We start from the raw sequence: 19,559 nt of genomic DNA on the forward strand, positions 1-19,559 counted from the left end.
ATGAGGCAGGGCAAAGGCTAACAGAGTTTTGTCAAGAGAACGCACTTATAGCAAAAACACTCTTCCAACAACACAAGAGAAGACTCTACACATGGACATCACCAGATGGTAAATAATAAGATTTTGCAGGCAAAGATGGAGATGCTCTATACAGTCAGCAAAAACAAGACCAGGAGCTGACTGTGGCACAGATCATGAACTCCTTATTGCAAAATTCAGACTTAAATTGAAGAAAGTAGGAAAAACCACTAGACCAATCAGGTATGACCTAAATCATATCCCTTATGATTATACAGAGGAAGTGAGAAATTGATTCAAGGGTTTAGATCTGATAGACAGAGTGCCTGAAGAACTATGGACGGAGGTTCATGATATTGTACAGAAGGCAGTGATCAAGACCATTCCCAAGAAAAAGAAATGCGAAAAGGCAAAATGGTTGTCTGAGGAGGCCTTACAAATAGCTGGGAAAAGCAGAGAAGTGATAGGCAAAGGAGAAAAGGCAATATATACCCGTTTGATGCTGAGTTCCAAAGAATAGCAAGGAGAGATAAGAAAGCCTTTCTCAGTGATCAGTGCAAGAAAATAGAGGAATACAATAGAATGGGAAAGACTAGTGATCTCTTCAAGAAAATTAGAGATAACAAGGGAACATTTCATGTAAAGATGGGCACAATAAAGGACAGAAATGGTATGGACCTAACAGAAGCAGAAGATATTAAGAAGAGGTGGCAACAATACGCAGAAGAACTGTACAAAAAAGACCTTCATGACCCAGATAACCACGATGGTGTGATCACTGACCTAGACCTAGACATCCTGGAATGCGAAGTCAAGGGGGTCTTAGGAAGCATCACTACGAACAAAGCTAGTGGAGGTGATGGAATTTCAGCAGAGCTATTTCAAATCCTGAAAGATGATGCTGTGAAAGTAGTGCACTCAATATGCCAGCAAAATTGGAAAACTCATTTGTGGCCACAGAACTGGAAAAGGTCAGTTTTCATTCCAATCCAAAAGAAAGGCAGTACCAAAGAGTGTTCAAACTACTACACAATTGCACTCATCTCACATGCTAGCAAAGTAATGCTCAAAATTCTCCAAGCCAGGCTTCAGCAGTACGTGAACCATGAACTTCCAGATGTTCAAGCTGGATTTACAAAAGGCAGAGGAACCAGAGATCAAATTGCCAACACCCATTGGATCATCAAAAAAGCAAGAGAGTTCCAGAAAAATATTTACTTCTGCTTTATTGACTATGCCAAAGCCTCTGACTGTGTGGATCACAACAAACTGAGGAAAATTCTTCAAGTGATGGGAATACCAGACCACCTGACCTGCCTCTTTAGAAATCTGTATGCACGTCAAGAAGCAACAGTTAGAACTGGGGATTGAACAGACTGGTTCCAAATCAGGAAAGGAGTACATCAAGGCTGTATATTGTCACCCTGCTTATTTAACTTATATGCAGAGTACATCATGAGAAACGCTGGGCTGCATGAAGCACAAGCTGGAATCAAGATTGCTGGGAGAAATATCAATAACCTCAGATATGCAGATGACACCACCCTTATGGCAGAAAATGAAGAGGAACTAAAAAGCCTCTTGATGAAAGTGAAAGTGGAGAGTGAAAAAGTTGGCTTAAAACTCAACATTCAGAAAATGAAGATCATGGCATCCGGTCCCATCACTTCATGGGAAATAGATGGGGAAACAGTGGAAACAGTGTCCGACTTTATTTTTCTGGGCTCCAAAATCACTGCAGATGGTGACTGCAGCCATGAAATTAAAAGACGCTTACTCCTTGGAAGAAAAGTTATGACCAACCTAGATAGCATATTCAAAAGCAGAGACATTATTTTGCCAACAAAGGTCTGTCTAGTCAAGGCTATGGTTTTTCCTGTGGTCATGTATGCGTGTGAGAGTTGGACTGTGAAGAAGGCTGAGCGCCGAAGAATTTATGCTTTTGAACTGTGGTGTTGGAGAAGACTCTTGAGAGTCCCTTGGACTGCAAGGAAATCCAACCAGTCCATTCTGAAGGAGATCAGCCCTGGGATTTCTTTGGAAGGAATGATGCTAAAGCTGAAACTCCAGTACTTTGGCCACCTCATGCGAAGTGTTGACTCATTGGAAAAGACTGATGCTGGGAGGGATTGGGGTCAAGAGGAGAAGGGGATGACAGAGGATGAGATGGCTGGATGGCATCACTGACTCGATGGATGTGAGTCTCAGTGAACTCTGGGAGTTGGTGATGGACAGGGAGGCCTGGCGTGCTGTGATTCATGGGGTCGCACAGAGTCGGACATGACTGAGCGACTGATCTTATCTGTCTACCATTATTATTCCATTTACCATTTCATTTACACTCCCCACCTTTAAATATCATTGTCTTTAGTATCAGATAGTATTATAATTTTTGTTTTAATTATCAAGTATTGCTTGGACAATTCATGCAGATGATAATCTATTTTATATACCAATATTTTTTGTTCTTTCCATTATTCTTTCTTTCTTCCTGATGATCTGAGATTCCTTCTTTTATTATTTCATTTTCATCTGAAGAAATTTCTTTAAGCAATCTTTAAGGCTGTATTTGCTAGTGAGAAATCCTTTTAGTTTTCCTTAATTTGAAAAATTTTTTATTTCCCCTTCATTATATATTGAAAGATAGTTTCACTAGATATAGAATTTCAAGTTCATAGTTCTTTTCTTTCAGTGCTTGAAAAAGTTTTCCACTTCCTTCTGGCCTTCATGGTTTCAGATATCATTTTAATAGCTGTTCCTCTGTAGGTAATTTGATGTTTCTCTTGCTGAGTTTTAAAGAGACTTTTCCTTTTTCTTTGATTCTGAGGTGTCTTCGTGTGAATATTTTTGGATTTATCCTACTTGAGTATCAATCAGCTTCTGAAGTCTGTAGGTTTGTGTCTTGCCAAATTTGGTGATTTTTCAGCTATTATTTCTTCTTATAGTTTTCAGCCCCATTCTTTACTTCCTTTTTTTTTTTTTTTTATAACTTTGATGATAGGATACTTCAGTCCTTTGCCATTCTCTCACAAGTCTTTAAGGTTCTGTTTGTTTTTCTTTTCAGTCTATTTTTTTCTGTTTTCAGGTTAGGTAAATCTGTTAATATATCCTCAAGTTCTCTGCTTCTATTTCATATCATCTTAACTTTACTATTGAACCCATCCAGCAAGGTATTTTGTTAACCTCTTATTGTATTTTTAAGTTTTATATTTCCATTTGGTTCTTTTATAACTTTTGGTTCTTTGCTGAAATTTTCTATTTTTTCATTTGTTAAAAGAGAATTTGTAATTGGTTGTTGAAACATTTTCTTTTTTTATGATGGCTGCTTTAAAATCTTTCTCTGATAATTCCAACATCTGACTTGTCCTGATGTTGGTATCGGATGATTGTTTTTTCTCAGTGAAGTTGTGATTTTTTCGCTTCTTGGAATTAGGGGAGAGTTTTAAATAAGGTAGCAAAATATTTTGCTATTATGTTAGGAGACTCAGAGTCTTACTTAAATCTTTTCTTTAAGTAGGCTGTCACCCATTTTAGGTTTAGCAAGAAGGCCTTAGTCTACTTTTGTGGGCTCTAGTTCCAATGGCAGTTCAATTTTCAGAGTTCTTATATTAATTTGGTCTGCTCAGTTTATCTGGTGCCACTGGAATTCCCACTGGTCTCTGCTGGTGTTGTCTGAGGATGTGGAAAGAGTTTCTCCAGGTTGGGATGTCCAGTTTCTTTTGATGGGAGAAGAGAATCTGTCTCAAGCTTGTGGGGATAAATAGGCTTCTCAGATTGGACTGCTTTGTGTGGCAGCACCTCTCTTGGTACTACCTGGCTTTTTTTTTTTTTAAGCCAATCTTTTATTTTAATTGGAGGATAATTACTTTATAATATTGCGATGATTTTTTGCCACACATCAATATGAATTGGCCATCAGTATACATGTGTCCCCTCCATCCTGAACCTCCCTCCCAACATCCCTCTCCACCCTATCTCTCCAGGTTGTCACAGAGCACAAGTTTTGGGTGCCCAGCGTCATACATCGCACAGGCTATCTATTTTGCATATGGTAATGTATATGTTTCAATGCCATTCTCTCAAATCATCCCAGTCTTTTAAAGTTACTTTATTCATCCTTTCATTTACTCATTTATTAGTTTATTCAGCAAAGAAATACTTATGGAGCACTTATTATAGGCTAGTTTCTGGAATTTTTGTGATTCTCTGGTTGTTGGCAGATAAGAGTTCTTAAGTATTCTTAAACATTACAATCCCACAACTGAAGTGGTTGTAGGAATGTAAGATCTTAATTAACTTTAATCAGAGTTTAAATTTAGCTAGCTCAGAAAAAAAGGTCTTACTTTACTTTTCAGAGGTATAGCTAAGTGAGAAACATAGCAATAGGACACATTTCTCCAGGGTATTACTCAATTATATGTTTTGGACTCTGTTTTATACTGTCAATTTAAGTATTTATTTATCCTTTAAAGCATATCATTATGGAAAATTCTACTCATCTTTCAAGACTGTATTCAACCTTTTCTGATTCTCACTCAGTTGATTACTATACATTTGATACTATTGTTGTTGTTTAATTGCTAAGTTGTGTCCTCTTTTGTGACCATGAATTTTAGCCTGCCAGGCTCCTCTTTTCGTGGGATTTCCCTTGCAAGAATACTGGAGTGGGTTGCCATTTCCTCCTCTAGGGGATCGTCCCAATACAGGGATGAAACCCATGTTTCCTTCATTGGCAGGCAGATTCTTTACCACTGAGCCACCAGGGAAGCCCATATTTGGTGCTATAGAGATTGCAAAAATGGCCCCAGTCCTCCTTGCCTCCCTACATCCACTCCTTTTGCACTGATACTTTGCTGCTTCTTCTATCTGGAGGTAGTGAAAGTGAAGTCACTCAGTCATGTCTGACTTTTTGCGACCCCATGGACTGTAGCACACCAGGCTCCTTTGTCCATGGAATTTTCCAGGCAAGAGTACTGGAGTGGATTGCCATTTCCTTCTCCAGGGGATCTTCCTGACCCAGAGATCCAACCTGGGTCTCCTGCATTGCAGGCAGACGCTTTACCGTTTGAGCCAGCAGGGAATCATAGAGCCCATATAATTACCCGATAAATCTGGGTTGGCCTTGTGACTTTACTTGACCAATAGGATAAAGTGGGAGTGACAGTGGTCCAGTTTCAAGCCTAGGACTCAGGAGCCCTTATGCACTTCTTGTCATTTTTTTCCCTTCCCTTTTCCATGAGAACTATCTTGGGCTAGGCTTCTGGAGGATGAACATGCTCAGGAAGCAAAGATAAGTGGTTCCCACTAAGATTTTCATAGACCATAAATAGTTGTGTCTATCTCTTCCAGTAGATATAAGCTTTTGGAGAGTTATAACTATTCATTTCAGTATCCTCTGAGTCTGGGAAAATGTCAAGTACATAATAAGTATTTGGCAAAATGCTAATAGAAAGGATAAATAAACAAATGATCAACATTTATGAGTTGAAGACCAAAAAGAGGCAAAACAAATGTGTTACTGCATAATAATTTATTGCCAATGTAAGATTATTTTTATTGGAAAAAAGGAATGCTAAATTATGTGATTAAACTTTGAGACTATTTAAAATAAATAGAAAATTTTCAACTAGATTGAGTTGGCATATGGTTCTTCTTTGGAGTATCTTAATTAGAATTAAGGAAAGACCATCTCTTATTTCTCCAAAGAATGTGTTATCTTCCTTAAGCAATATCTGAAAAGTAGGGAGAAAGAAAGAAAAAGCATTATTTATCCCTGATTTAATGAGAAACCTTTGACTGGAAAATTCTTTTTAGCCTTTACATTATACCTTTTGGTTTATTTATTTTTTAGTATTCAGTAATTAGCTAATCTTGGCAATATCCTTGTGAATGGCAAGAGCTATTACCCACAATGCACAGCCAAGCAAGGTATTTAAACACAAATAAGAATTCTTAATAATACAAAGAAGGAAAGCCTTGATACTTGGCCATGATATCAGAAAAGATGGAAGGTAGTGTCAGTTTTCTTAGAAAATTGGCACTGGACAATTTTATTCCACTGTATTTTTGTTATGACAGGACTTAATTTCCTACTGACATTTTTTTTCAGGAAAAGTTCTGGATCATTTCAGGAACAGAGGATTATAATTTGGTGGGTGTCTGCAGAGGCCTTTTTACTGCAGTGAAAGAAAAGGGTAATAGGGAGTCAGAACATATTAATAAAGGGTTTGGGAATAACTAAGAGATAGGAAAGCAAATCTCTTTTCATCATATCTCTTTTCTATGCTCTCCATGACCTCCGTATTTATTGTGTTCTCTGAAATGTAGTGCTACACTTGTAATTAAGAATGGGTTCTACATGTGCTCTTTACTTGCAAACATGTAGTTGCTACCATGGCAACAGCAAAGGAACCAACAGAAGAGGCACTCTCTGATTAATGTAATTACACAGCAAGCTCTATAATACCCTTAAACACCATTTATTTCTGCATGAAGAAGACATTAAAATGGGTATTATGTTCAGCAAGTTAACATCCCCAAATTCTTTAGGATCATGTGACTTTTTATATCATGATTAAAATAATATTTATCTTGTTCATTCAAGATCAGCATCTAGGAATAGCTGTTGTATTTCAGTTAAATTCAATTCCTCAGAATAATTGTTGACTGCCAGCTATGGTCAGGACTATTTAGGCCTGCTAATGTTACAACCATGTATATGATATGATCCTTGCCGAAGGATCTTTTGAAGACCTCACAGTCTAACAGACCCAGATTATTACCAAGCAAATATAATTTTTTAAAACATGGAAAGTTACAGTAGACTGGAAAGACACTATTGATCCTTATAAGTTGTTAAGACATATTGTATCAGTCAGAGTTTCTGCTGGAAACAGATGGCACACTCAAATTGAGTATTCTGAGAAGACTTTAATAAAGGTACTATTTACAAGAAGTGAGCAGGGTTCAGGGAAACCAGAGTTACAGAAGATGGTAACAGCAAGGTACCATCAACCCTGAAGGGACAAGAGAAGGAGAAACAAGGGAACCTGTAAAGAAAAATAGATTACATGATAGAAACTGTGATTTTCAGTTCAGGAGGTGGCCAGCCATAGTGACCCTACAAAGAGAATCAGGGGAATAAGGAGAGTCAGAGGAATAAATATTCAGACCTTCCTTTTTTACTGCCTTCTAATCTTCAGCTATTGCTCCTCCCATAGTCTGAACAGGAGGCCAGAGGGTGAGTAAACCTATTGACATAATTTACATAGCTCAGGCTCCCAGAATACAAAGTAGATAGAGAAGAGTGGAGAGTAGATCTGGGGAGGGATATGAAGAAGGGAAATGGAGGATATTCAGTATACATATACAGATATGTGCATACTCACCAAAGGCACACACACAGAGACATCTACACAATATACCCCAGATACATATATCTGTATAGCCAAACATTTATTTTTGCCTATAGCATCTATATCCCCTCTTCTTTTTGCTGAGAATGTCTCCAGGTACTGTTATATTTGCACAAGATCCATGAGGTCTGAGATAATTTCTGTCTCTAGCACCATATAGTTTCTGAATTAATTTTTAGATGAAGATGAAATTTCAATAAATGTGACCCTGTGCATCATTTTTCTCTCCAAGTGGCATATGGGCTAAATTACTTACAGGTGTGTGTCATCACTATTTCTAGACTATGTCCCCATGAAAGTATGCTGCTATGGGAAGAGATCTGAAATGGGAGTTAGGAGACAAGCACTTATGAGCTTGTCCTGAGTTTCTGAATTTGCTTCATTGACTCAGTTAAATGGAGGCACCAGCATGAGACCACAGAACAAGAAGATAGAAAAGTTGGGATATCTCTTCCCTATTCCACTCATCTCTGTGCCTTAGTTCGGGCTGTGGTCAAATCTCTCCATGAGTATAGCCTCTGCTGCGTGTCTCCTCCACGGTTTCAGCTCTCAGTAGTTTATGTGATACTATTTCCTCCCGTTACCTCTTCAATCCTAGGGTTGGTAATGGCTTCCAGTTATGACTCATCCTTGGATGCCTCAACCGTCCTTGTTGTTTTCCTAAACCCCATTCACATATCTGAATGTAGTCCTTTATTAAAATCTCCTCATTGAGTCACCCAGTAGAATTCTATTTCCTGCCAGAACCCTGACTGATATACTTCTCTATTAGAAATTGATAAAAACTATAGTGCAGTTGAAGGGTAGATATGAATTCCCTGTATAGAGATAGGAATAGTAGGACAGGAAATGAGCCTTCTTTCCTGTCCATAGTCCTGAATCTTAGTGCCAAGATAAAGAGTTTTCCCTCTTTTGTAAAATTTATAATGAAACACAAACACAGCTGACTCTCTGGTTCCTGGGGTATCAAGGATGCTGTAAGCTATTCATACACACTATAAAGACTTATACTGTGAGCAATATGTGACCAATTAATTTTGCTCCTATGTATTACTTGGTAACAAAACAAAATAATGAAAAAGAAACTGTGATACTTAATTCCAGGTAATATACTGATATTTCATAGAAGCCAAAGCCAAAACAACTCTTGGAGGGTAATTCCTCTCAAATTGATTCTTCCTGAACATGAGAAGACTCTACACATGGATATCACCAGATGGTCAACACTGAAATCAGATTGATTATATTCTTTGCAGCCAAAGATGGAGAAACTCTATGCAGTCAGCAAAAACATGACTGGGAGCTGACTGTGGCTCAGATCATGAACTCCTTATTGCAAAATTCAGACTTAAATTGAAGAAAGTGGGGAAAACCACTAGACCATTCAGGTATGACCTAAATCAGATCCCTTATGATTATAGAGTGGAAGTGACAAATACATTTAAGGGACTAGATCTGATAGACAGTGTGCCTGATGAACTATGGACAAAGGTTTGTGACACTGTACAGGAGGCAGGGATTAAGATCATCCCCAAGAAAAAGAAATGCAAAAAAGCAAAATGGCTGTCTGAGGAGGCCTTACAAATAGCTGTGAAAAGAAGAGAAGGGAAAAGCAAAGGAAAAAAGGAAAGATATACCCATTTGAATGCAGAGTTCCAAAGAATAGCAAGGAGACATAAGAAGGCCTTCCTCAGCGATCAATGTAAAGAAATAGAGGAAAACAACAGAATGGGAAAGACTAGAGATCTCTTCAAGAAAATTAGAGATAACAAGGGAACATTTCATGAAAAGATGGGCACAATAAAGGACAGAAATGGTATGGACCTAGCAGAAGCAGAAGATATTAAGAAGAGGTGGCAAGAATACAGAGAACTGTACAAAAAAAGATCTTCACGAACCAGATAATCATGACAGTGTGATCACTCACCTAGAGCCAGACATCCTGGATGTGAAGTCAAGTGGGCCTTAGGAAGCATCACTATGAACAAAGCTAGTGGAGGTGATGGAATTCCAGTTGAGCTATTTCAAATCCTAAAACATGATGCTGTGAAAGTGTTGCACTCAATATACCAGCAAATTTGGAAAACTCAGCAGTGGCCACAGGACTGGAAAAGGTCAGTTTTCATTCCAATCCCAAAGAAAGGCAATGCCAAAGAATGCTCAAACTACCACACAATTGCACACATCTTACATGCTAGTAAAGTAATGCTCAAAATTGTCCAAGCCAGGCTTCAGCAATACATGAACCGTGAACTTCTGATGTTCAAGCAGGTTTTAGAAAAGGCAGAAGAATCAGAGATCAAATTGCCAACATCTGCTGGATCATAGAAAAAGCAAGAGAGTTCCAGAAAAACATCTATTTCTGCTTTATTGACTATGCCAAAGCCTTTGACTGTGTGAATCACTATAAAATGTGGAAAATTCTGAAAGAGATGGGAATACCAGACCATCTGACTTGCCTCTTGAGAAACATGTATGCAGGTCAGGAAGCAACAGTTAGAACTGGACATGGAACAACAGAATGGTTCCAAATAGGAAAAGGAGTGCGTCAAGGCTGTATATTGTCACCCTGCTTATTTAACTTATATGCAGAGTACATCATGAGAAATGCTGGGCTGGAAGAAGCACAAGCTGGAATCTAGATTGCTGGGAGAAATATCAATAACCTCAGATATGCATATGACACCACCCTTATGGCAGAAAGTGAAGAGGAACTGAAAAGCCTCTTGATGAAAGTGAAAGAGGAGAGTGAAAATGTTGGCTTAAAGCTCAACATTCAGAAAACGAAGATCATGGCATCCAGTCCCATCACTTCATGGCAAATAGATGGGGAAACAGTGGAAACAGTGTCAGACTTTATTTTTCTGGGCTCCAAAATCACTGCAGAAGGTGATTGCAGTCATGAAATTAAAAGATGCTTACTCCTTGGGAGGAAAGTTATGACCTAGACAGTATATTAAAAAGCAGAGACATTACTTTGCCAACAAAGGTCCATCTAGTCAAAGCTATGGTTTTCCCAGTAGTCATGTATGGATGTGAGAGTTAGACTATAAAGAAAGCTGAGCACCGAAGAATTGATGCTTTTAACTGTGTTGTTGGAGAAGACTCTTGAGAGTCCCTTGGACTGCAAGGAGATCCAGCCAGTCCATCCTAAAGGAGATCAGTCCTGGTGTTCATTGGAGGGACTGATGTTGAAGCTGAAACTCCAATATTTTGGCCACCTGATGTGATGAGCTTACTCATTGGAAAAGACCCTGATGCTGGGAAAGATTGAGGGCAGGAGGAGAAGGGGATGACAGAGGATGAGATGGTTGGATGGCATCACCAACTCGATGGGCATGGGTTTGGGTGAACTCCGGGAGTTCATGATGGACAGGGAGGCCTGGCGTGCAGCAGTTCATGGAATCAGAAAGAGTCAGACACGACTGAGTGACTGAACTGAACTTCACTGCACTCTGGACTCTTAACTGCTAGTTCAGCATCCTCTTTCATACCTGGAAACTGCACAGAACCTAGAAACTTAGAACCCTAAAAAATTAATTATTTTACCCTTCAGTCCTATGCCATTACTTGGTTAACCTCTTTTATAATGCTTCTTGAAATATGCAATTCACTTCCCTATGGTGCTATCATATTTCTTCATGGCTCTCCCTTATGTTGATTCAGATCAATCTTCCTGAAGCCTTCACCCATTGATCCAAGTTCTGTCCCTTGAGGTCATGAAGAACAAATCACATCCAGCTTGCATGTGACACTTCTTTAGATACCTGAATTCAGTTATCAAAAGTGTTTCCCTTGCCCCCATATTCTTCTCCAGAGCTTAATAATAAAATTCTTTAAAATGTTTACCATGCTGTATGGCTTTGGGTATCTAAATCTCCAGTCTATTTATCTCTATCCCCAAGCTCAAAGTGTGTCTCCAAGCATTATTAATGGCTGTGTTAGCTGTGACTATGAGTAGACTTCCATTTCTGTCCTTTTCTGGGGGAGGTGCTATTTTGAGAAGAAATGGTAGATATTTTACATTGTAAAATATCATTGTAACCTCACAATGATAGAAGAAAAGGAAGTGGCATTTAATGGAGAAGATGAATGGAAAAAGGACTAAGGATCCTAGGAACAAATTTCTAATATAATATCCTTTTTCCAGTGCTGAGATAAATAAAATACATATAGATAGAGATAAATAGATTTATGGCAGGCATCTCAACATGATAGTTTGTGGTTTCTCTGTCACCAGCCTCTTTCATGAATTATGATACTCATTAGAATGACAGTAAATATGAAACAAACAAACAGAAACCCTCAACTGAGCTCCCACAGGTGATGAAACCACAGTTTTTGAAGTTTCCTGAGCACAGTCCCATAAAGAGTTAATAAAACCAGGAGGGTGAAGGGGAGCGGGAGAAGAGCACAACTAGTAAAGGGCAGCAAGGTATTCAATACAAATAAAGCTATTATTTTTTTTTTCAGATGATAAATGGTTTTATAATAATGACTTTTTACCCTTGATTATCTTAGACTTTTACCTTAAGTTATCTTTACTTTTGCCTGATTTTGAACTTTAAATAAATGGAGTCATGCAACATGATGTCTTTTCCACCTTCATTCTCTGATTTTTATGTTTTAGAAATTCACCCATGTTGTGCTGTGTAACTCTAGCTGATTCATTTTACTGCTCTGTAGTATTACATTGTATACATATACTGTAATTTATTTACCCATGATTAGTGAATAACTGTAGGGTTGTTTAACTTTTTGATGATATGAGCGTGCATGTGCTGCTATAAACTTATACATGTCTCCTGATACACATGTACAAGAGTTTCTCTAGATTAGTCCCTTTATTTATTTTTATCATTTTTATTTTTTATGTTAAAAATTTTCAAAAATTGTAAGAATAAATTAATCTGTATTCATAGTTGTTATTTTTCACAGAATCATTTGGCAAGAAATTACAGACATGATATCTCTTGACCTAAAAATACTTCAACATGTGTTTCCCAGGAATAATGCATTCTTTTACATAACCATAATAAAATTATTCAATTTGGGACATTTATCACTGATACGATAGCATTATCTTATATAACATAATCATTCAAATTTCTTGAATTGTTTTATCTATGTCCTTTAATGCTTTTTATTTTTATCCAAGGTCACTTGTTGCATTTATTTGCCAAATTTTTTTAGTCTTCTTTAATTAAGAACAGTTTTTCGGACTGAATTTTACCCTTACTATGTTGATCTTTTGGAAGAATAGAGGTCAATTGGTTTGTAGTGCTTGCATGCATGCTCAGTCACTCAGCTGTGTCAGACTCTTTGTGACCCTACGGACTGTAGCCATTGGTTTGTAGATTATTCCTTTGTTTTAATTTTCCAACTATCTCATCATGATTAGATTCACGTTAACTCCTTTCTTTTTAAATTCTCTTCTTCCAAGTTTTAAATTTTATATGTGAAATGTTTCTAACAATGAGTCGTCTCAATGCCTTATTGAGTTATATAAAAATCCAAATCTGCTGTAGATGTCTAATTAAAAAAGTGTGAGTAGTTTTTGGTTACTTGAACTATTCTTGTTGACATGCTAGTTTTAGAGAATAAAGAGGAGTAACATGGATTTTTTTCTGCAAGTGTGGATCAAGTTGCTTCAATTATGTCCGACTCCTGGTGACCCTAAGGACTATAGCCTGCCAGGCTCCTCTGTCCATGGGATTCTCCAGGCAAGAATACTGGAGTGGGTTGCCATTTCCTTCTCCAGGGGATCTTCCTGATCCAGGGATCAAACCCATGTCTCTTACATCTCTTGCATTGGCAGGCAGGTTCTTTACCACTAGCATCACTAGGAAGCCTCCTTTTAAATTTAGATTTTAGAGTTTTATATGTGCTGAGTGATGTAATTTTCTGGTGACCCTGATTAAGAATTTATTCCTACAATATTTATAATACAAAATGATGCTAACCTAGTGGTCACCTCACAGCAAAGGACCAGAAATGAAAGCACATATAATAATTTATTAGTGCAAATGCCTATTTGATCTTTTAAGCCCAAGAGCATTTCTTCTTCATCCCTAATCATTATCCTGAGAGTTGGAATTTACTCACATTTACTAATTTGAACTGCAATTCTATTTCAGAGAGTTTTGTTTTTAGTTTGTTATGTATTGTTGGAAAAACTATTCATCTCAGTTTAATTCAACAGATATATATTTAGTATCTAATGTGTGGCAGACAATATGTTAGGCACTAAGGCAAAGATGGTGAAAATGCAGCATTTTTCCCTTTAGATGTTCATAGTTCAATAGGGGAATCATTTATCTATATAAATGATAGTATATTGAGGTAAGCACCTTAACAGCATTACGAATGAAGTGTGGTGGGAGCTCAGAATAGGAAGCAAGTAACTGTTCTTGAGGAGCATGATGGTTGACTTCTGAGCTAAGCCTTTAAAGATCAGTAAGGGATTCCTACACAGAAAAGAAAAGACAGAGACTGCATGCTGGGCACAATTCTAGATACTTTGGGGGAAGTCTTAATCTAACAAAAGAAATAGACATAGATGTAAACTGTGTTATGCAGTCCTACTGTTCTAGAAGCACAGAGTGCAATGAGAGGACTGAAATGTAGAGATATAGTCTGTCCTGGAGGAGTGCATGTAGAGGGGAGTTCATCTCAACGTTCATGTCTGCAAACAAAATTCCTATACAAAAATCTCTTTTTGTGTGGTTTAGAATATAATACAGATCAGTAAATTCCCTCAAAGAAAGTTGAACAGGCAGCAAAATTCTGTGTGGATGAAAAATGCATGAGTTCTACATTTTGGTGTGAGGGGAACACTCACTGAACATGTCCCTCCATTAAGCTGGTATAGATGTCATCAATCCTAAGAATTAGATGAAGGGTCCAGCTAGGCAGTTTTATTTCCAGCCCACTAAAATAACAACATGTTGTTATGTCCTTGTCAGGTTTAATATAGACAATTATAGGATTTGCTTTGCTTTGAAAATCATTCAGTCCCAATAATTACCCTCTATTTATTAAATAAATCAGATTGCTCGCTTCATGCTCACCTTTCTCATTTTTCCTCTTATAAATGCCTTATCATAATCTAATATATGAATACATTTTAAGCTCTAAAATATTATTTTGATATGTTTTTAAGTTTCTGTCCTGAAAGTAACCTTCTTCCTAGTTAATAATGCCTTATTTCTATTAAAGTTTGGTAGTATAGTCAAATGTACCTACACATCATCCACTCATCCACTTATCTTATCAGCCCATCTATTCATATCATCATTAATCTTTGTCAATTGCACATGTACATGGAGAACTTTCCTCAGGCTGTAGCAAATCTAGGAGAACAACCTGACATTTTTTGGGGGACCCCCATTTTTCAGGATAGATCAAGGAGATAGCCTTCCTGGTCTGTGCTAAAAATCACATTTGTTCTCATAAACAAACTACCTTCAATCCACCAGCCTTTTCATCATCAAAGCAAACTGGGCTAAGCCAGTTTCTTCCCTTCCCTTTCATATGCATTCTTGAAATCACATGTCACCATTTTTGACATGTTATCCCCTTAATGATTTCCCTTGATGTTCATTGTAAACTGATTTGATCTGAATAAAAATGCAAGAAAATGGAGGCACAAGGCAGGGTTTACCTTCACATTTCCAGTGGGACTATCAAAAAAACAAGTGAGTTCCAGAAAAACGTCTACTTCTGCTTTATTGACTATGCCAAAGCCTTTGACTATGTGGATCACAACACACTGTGGGAAATTCTTCAAGAGATGGGATTCCCAGACCACCTAACCTGCCTCTTGAGAAATCTGTATGCAGGTGAACAAGCAACAGTTAGAACTGGATGTGGAACAACAGACTAGTTCCAAATAGGGAAAGGAGTATGTCAAGTATTGTCACCCTGCTTATTTAACTTATATGCAGAGTAACTTATATGCAGAGTAAATCATGAGAAACAATGGGCTGGAGGAAGCACAAGTTGGAATCAATATTGCCAGGAGAAATATCAATAATCTCAGATGTGCAGATGATACCACCCTTATGGCAGAAAGTGAAGAAGAACTAAAGTCTCTTGATGGAAGTGAAAGAGGAGAGTGAAAATGTTGGCTTAAAGCTCAACATTCAGAAAACTAAGATCATGGCATCTGGTCCCCCAACTTCATGGCAAATAGATGGGAAACAGGGGGAACAGTGAGAGACCTTATTTTGGGGGCTTCAAAATCACTGTGGATGGTGACTACAGCCATGAAATTAAAAGATGCTTACTCTTTGGAAGAAAAGTTATGACCAACCTAGACAGCATATTAAAATGCAGAGACATTACTTTGCCAACAAAGGTCCATCTAGTCAAGGCTATGGTTTTCCCAGTAGTCATGTATGGATGTGAGAGTTGGACTATAAAAAAAGCTGAGTGCCAAGGAGTTGATGCTTTTGGACTGTGGTGAGGAGACGACTCTTGAGAGTCCCTTGGACTGCAAGGAAATCGATCCAACCAGTCCATCCTAAAGGAAATCAGTCCTGAATATTCATTGGAAGGACTGATATTGAAGCTGAAACTCCAATATTTTGGCCCCCTGATGCGAAGAGCTGACTCATTGGAAAAGTCCCTGATGCTGGGAAAGATTAAAGGCGGGAGGAGAAGGGGACGACATAGGATGAGATGTCATAGGATGAGATGATTAGATGTCATCACCAACTCAATGGACATGAGTTTGAGTAAACTCCGGGAGTTGATGATGGACAGGGAGACCTGGCGTGCTACAGTCCATGGAGTCGCGAAGAGTGGGACACGACTGAGCGACTGAACTGAACTGAACCAAATGACCTGTCCACTTCGTCTATTCTTTCATGTGTGTATGCTTATTTTCTCAGTCATGTCTGACTCTTTGCAACCCCATGGACTATAGCCCACCAGGCTCCTCTGTCCATGGGATTCTCCAGGCAAGAATATTGGAGTGCGTAGTGATTCCCATTCCCTTCTCCAGGTATCTTCACAACCCAGGGACCGAATCTGGGTCTCCTGCATTGTAGGTGGATTCTTTATCATCTGAGCCACCAGGGAAGCCCATTCTTTCATAAGCATTCACAGAACATTTGTACATGTGTATACTGAAAAGAGGAGAAGGCAATGGCACCCCACTCCAGTACTCTTGCCTGGAAAACCCATGGGCAGAGGAGCCTGGTAGGCTGCAGTCCATGGGGTCGCTGAGGGTCGGACACGACTGAACGACTTCACTTTCACTTTTCACTTTCATGCATTGGAGAAGGAAATGGCAACCCACTCCAGTGTTCTTGCCTGGAGAATCCCATGAACGGAGAAGCCTGGTGGACTGCCGTCTATGGGGTCGCACAGAGTCAGACACGACTGAAGTGACTTAGTAGCAGCAGCAGCAGCATACTGAAAAGAACAAGCTGGTCTCTGCTCTTAAGGACTACAAATTCTAATAGGGGGAACCCAACGTTGACAGACTTATTCTCAGAGGATATAATGAGAGCAGAGAGAAAGAGAGCTTGTGACTGGGGAGACTAAGGTTTGCATAAAGAGCAATTGACCTGAAGGAAAAGGAGAGTACGCAAAACTTAATATCCTCCTATAAAATTCATGGTGATGCAAGAGGGCACAGTAGTTAAATCTACCAAATATGCAGGGTATGATTATATTCTGAAACATTATCCTGTGTTTCTTTCCCTATTATTTCTTGTTTCTCAAACTGATCATTCATTCAGATAATGGTAAACATAGTCCTAACAGATACTGACAGAACAGAATTTGCAGACTGGGATTTTATGCCAGTCTCCACATTCTCTCCCTCCTTTTCTCCTCTCCCAGAAGGCAACTCTTAACCAGTTACTGATAGGATGAGAGGATAAATATTCCAACTCATGTCCCATGAGGGGGATCACTTTGGGAAGTGACCTCCATTGTCTCTGGGGATAGACTCTGGGATAGAGTCAAAGTTACCCTCTTATAAGACTTAGCTTAATATTACACACTTGCTTGGCCTCCTTCCTTTCTGTATTCCAATTTCATATCCCTCTACTGTCTTTTTAGGAGAACACGTCCTAATAAATTACTTACACACAAATCTTCATCTCATGATCTGCTCCTGGAGACCCAACATGAGAGAATATTCTATGCTTATTGCTTATCAGGGTAGAGTTATTTCAAAAGAAATACAAAGGGCAAAGAAAGGAGTCATGTTCAGCTTTTTAGGCTCAAAACAGCCCTTTGAATCTCCCCAAAGAGATGATAATGTTGAGAGTAAAAAATTTTGAGTTGAAGAGTCAGAGCCTCAAGGGTTCAGGAGACAATTTAATGACATAAATAGAAGACATGAAAAAATACAAAATAAGTCATGTCAGTTTTCCCCACCTGTTTAAATTAGATAGGGTTCTCACAGACTGGTGTAAAGGATTAGAAGGTCAGGAAACATATTTTTTTAAAAATTTTATTTTAATTGGAGGCTAATTACTTTACAATATTGTGGTGGTTTTTGCCATACATTCACATGAATCAGCCATGGGTGTACATGTGTTCCCCATCCTGACCCTCCCACCCACCTCCCTCCCCATCCCATCCCTCAGGATCATCCCAGTACACCAACCCTGAGCACCCTGTCTCATGCATCGCAACTTGACTGGCGATCTATTTCATATATGATAACATACATGTTTCAATGCTATTCTCTCAGATCATCCCACGCTTGCCTTCTCCCACAGAGTCCAAAAGTCTGTTCTTTATATCTGTGTCTCTTTTGCTGTCTTGCATACAGGGTCATTGTTACCATCTTTCTAAATTCCATACATATGCATTAATATAATGGTGTATATTAATGTGTATATTAACACTGGTGTATTGGTGTTTTTCTTTCTGACTTACTTCACTCTGTATAATAGGCTCCAGTTTCATCCACCTCATTAGAACTGATTCAAATGCATTCTTTTTAATAGCTGAGTAATATTCCATTGTGGGTATGTACCATGGCTTTCTTATCCATTTGTCTGCTGATGGACATCTAGGTTGCTTCCATGTCCTGGCTATTATAAACAGTGCTGCGATGAACATTGGGGTACACGTGTCTCTTTCAGTTCTGGTTTCCTCGGTGTGTATGCCCAGCAGTGGGATTGCTGGGTCGTATGGCAGTTCTATTTCCAGTTTTTTAAGGAATCTCCACACTGTTCCCCATAGTGGCTGTACTAGTTTGCATCCCCACCAACAGTGTAATAGGGTTCCCTTTTCTCCACACCCTCTACAGCATTTATTGTTTGTAGACTCTTTTTCTAATATAAATTTATTTATTTTAATTGGAGGCTAATTACTTTACAGTATTGTATTGGTTTTGCCATACATCAACATGTATCTGCCATGGGTATACACGTGTTCCCCATCCTGAACCCCCTTCCCACCTCCCTCCCTGTACCATCCCTCTGGGTCATCCCAGTGCACCAGCCCCAAGCATCCTGTATCATGCATCAAACCTGGACTGGCGATTCGTCTCACATATGATATTATACATGTTTCAATGCCATTCTCCCAAATCATCCCACCCTCTCCCTCTCCCACAGAGTCCAAAAGACTGTTCTATACATCTGTGTCTCTTTTGCTATCTCGCATACAGGGTTATTGTTACCATCTTTCTAAATTCCATATATATGCGTTAGTATACTGTATTGGTGTTTTTCTTTCTGGCTTATTTCACTCTATATAATACACTCCAGTTTCATCCACCTCATTAGAACTGACTCAAATATATTCTTTTTAATGGCTGAGTAATACTCCATTGTGTATATGTACCACAGCTTTCTTATCCATTCGTCTGCTGATGGACATCTAGGTTGCTTCCATGTCCTGGCTATTATAAACAGTGCTGCGATGAACATTGGGGTACACGTGTCTCTTGCAATTCTGGTTTCCTTGGTGTGTACGCCCAGCAGTGGGATTGCTGGGTCGTATGGCAGTTCTATTTCCAGTTTTTAAAGGAATCTCCACACTGTTCTCCATAGTGGCTGTACTAGTTTGCATTCCCACCAACAGTGTAAGAGGGTTCCCTTTTCTCCACACCCTCTACAGCATTTATTGTTTGTAGACTTTTGGATACCAGCC

The sequence above is a fragment of the Bubalus kerabau genome, chromosome X (assembly GCF_029407905.1).
Source record: "Bubalus kerabau isolate K-KA32 ecotype Philippines breed swamp buffalo chromosome X, PCC_UOA_SB_1v2, whole genome shotgun sequence".
Classification (NCBI taxonomy): Eukaryota; Metazoa; Chordata; class Mammalia; order Artiodactyla; family Bovidae; genus Bubalus; species Bubalus kerabau.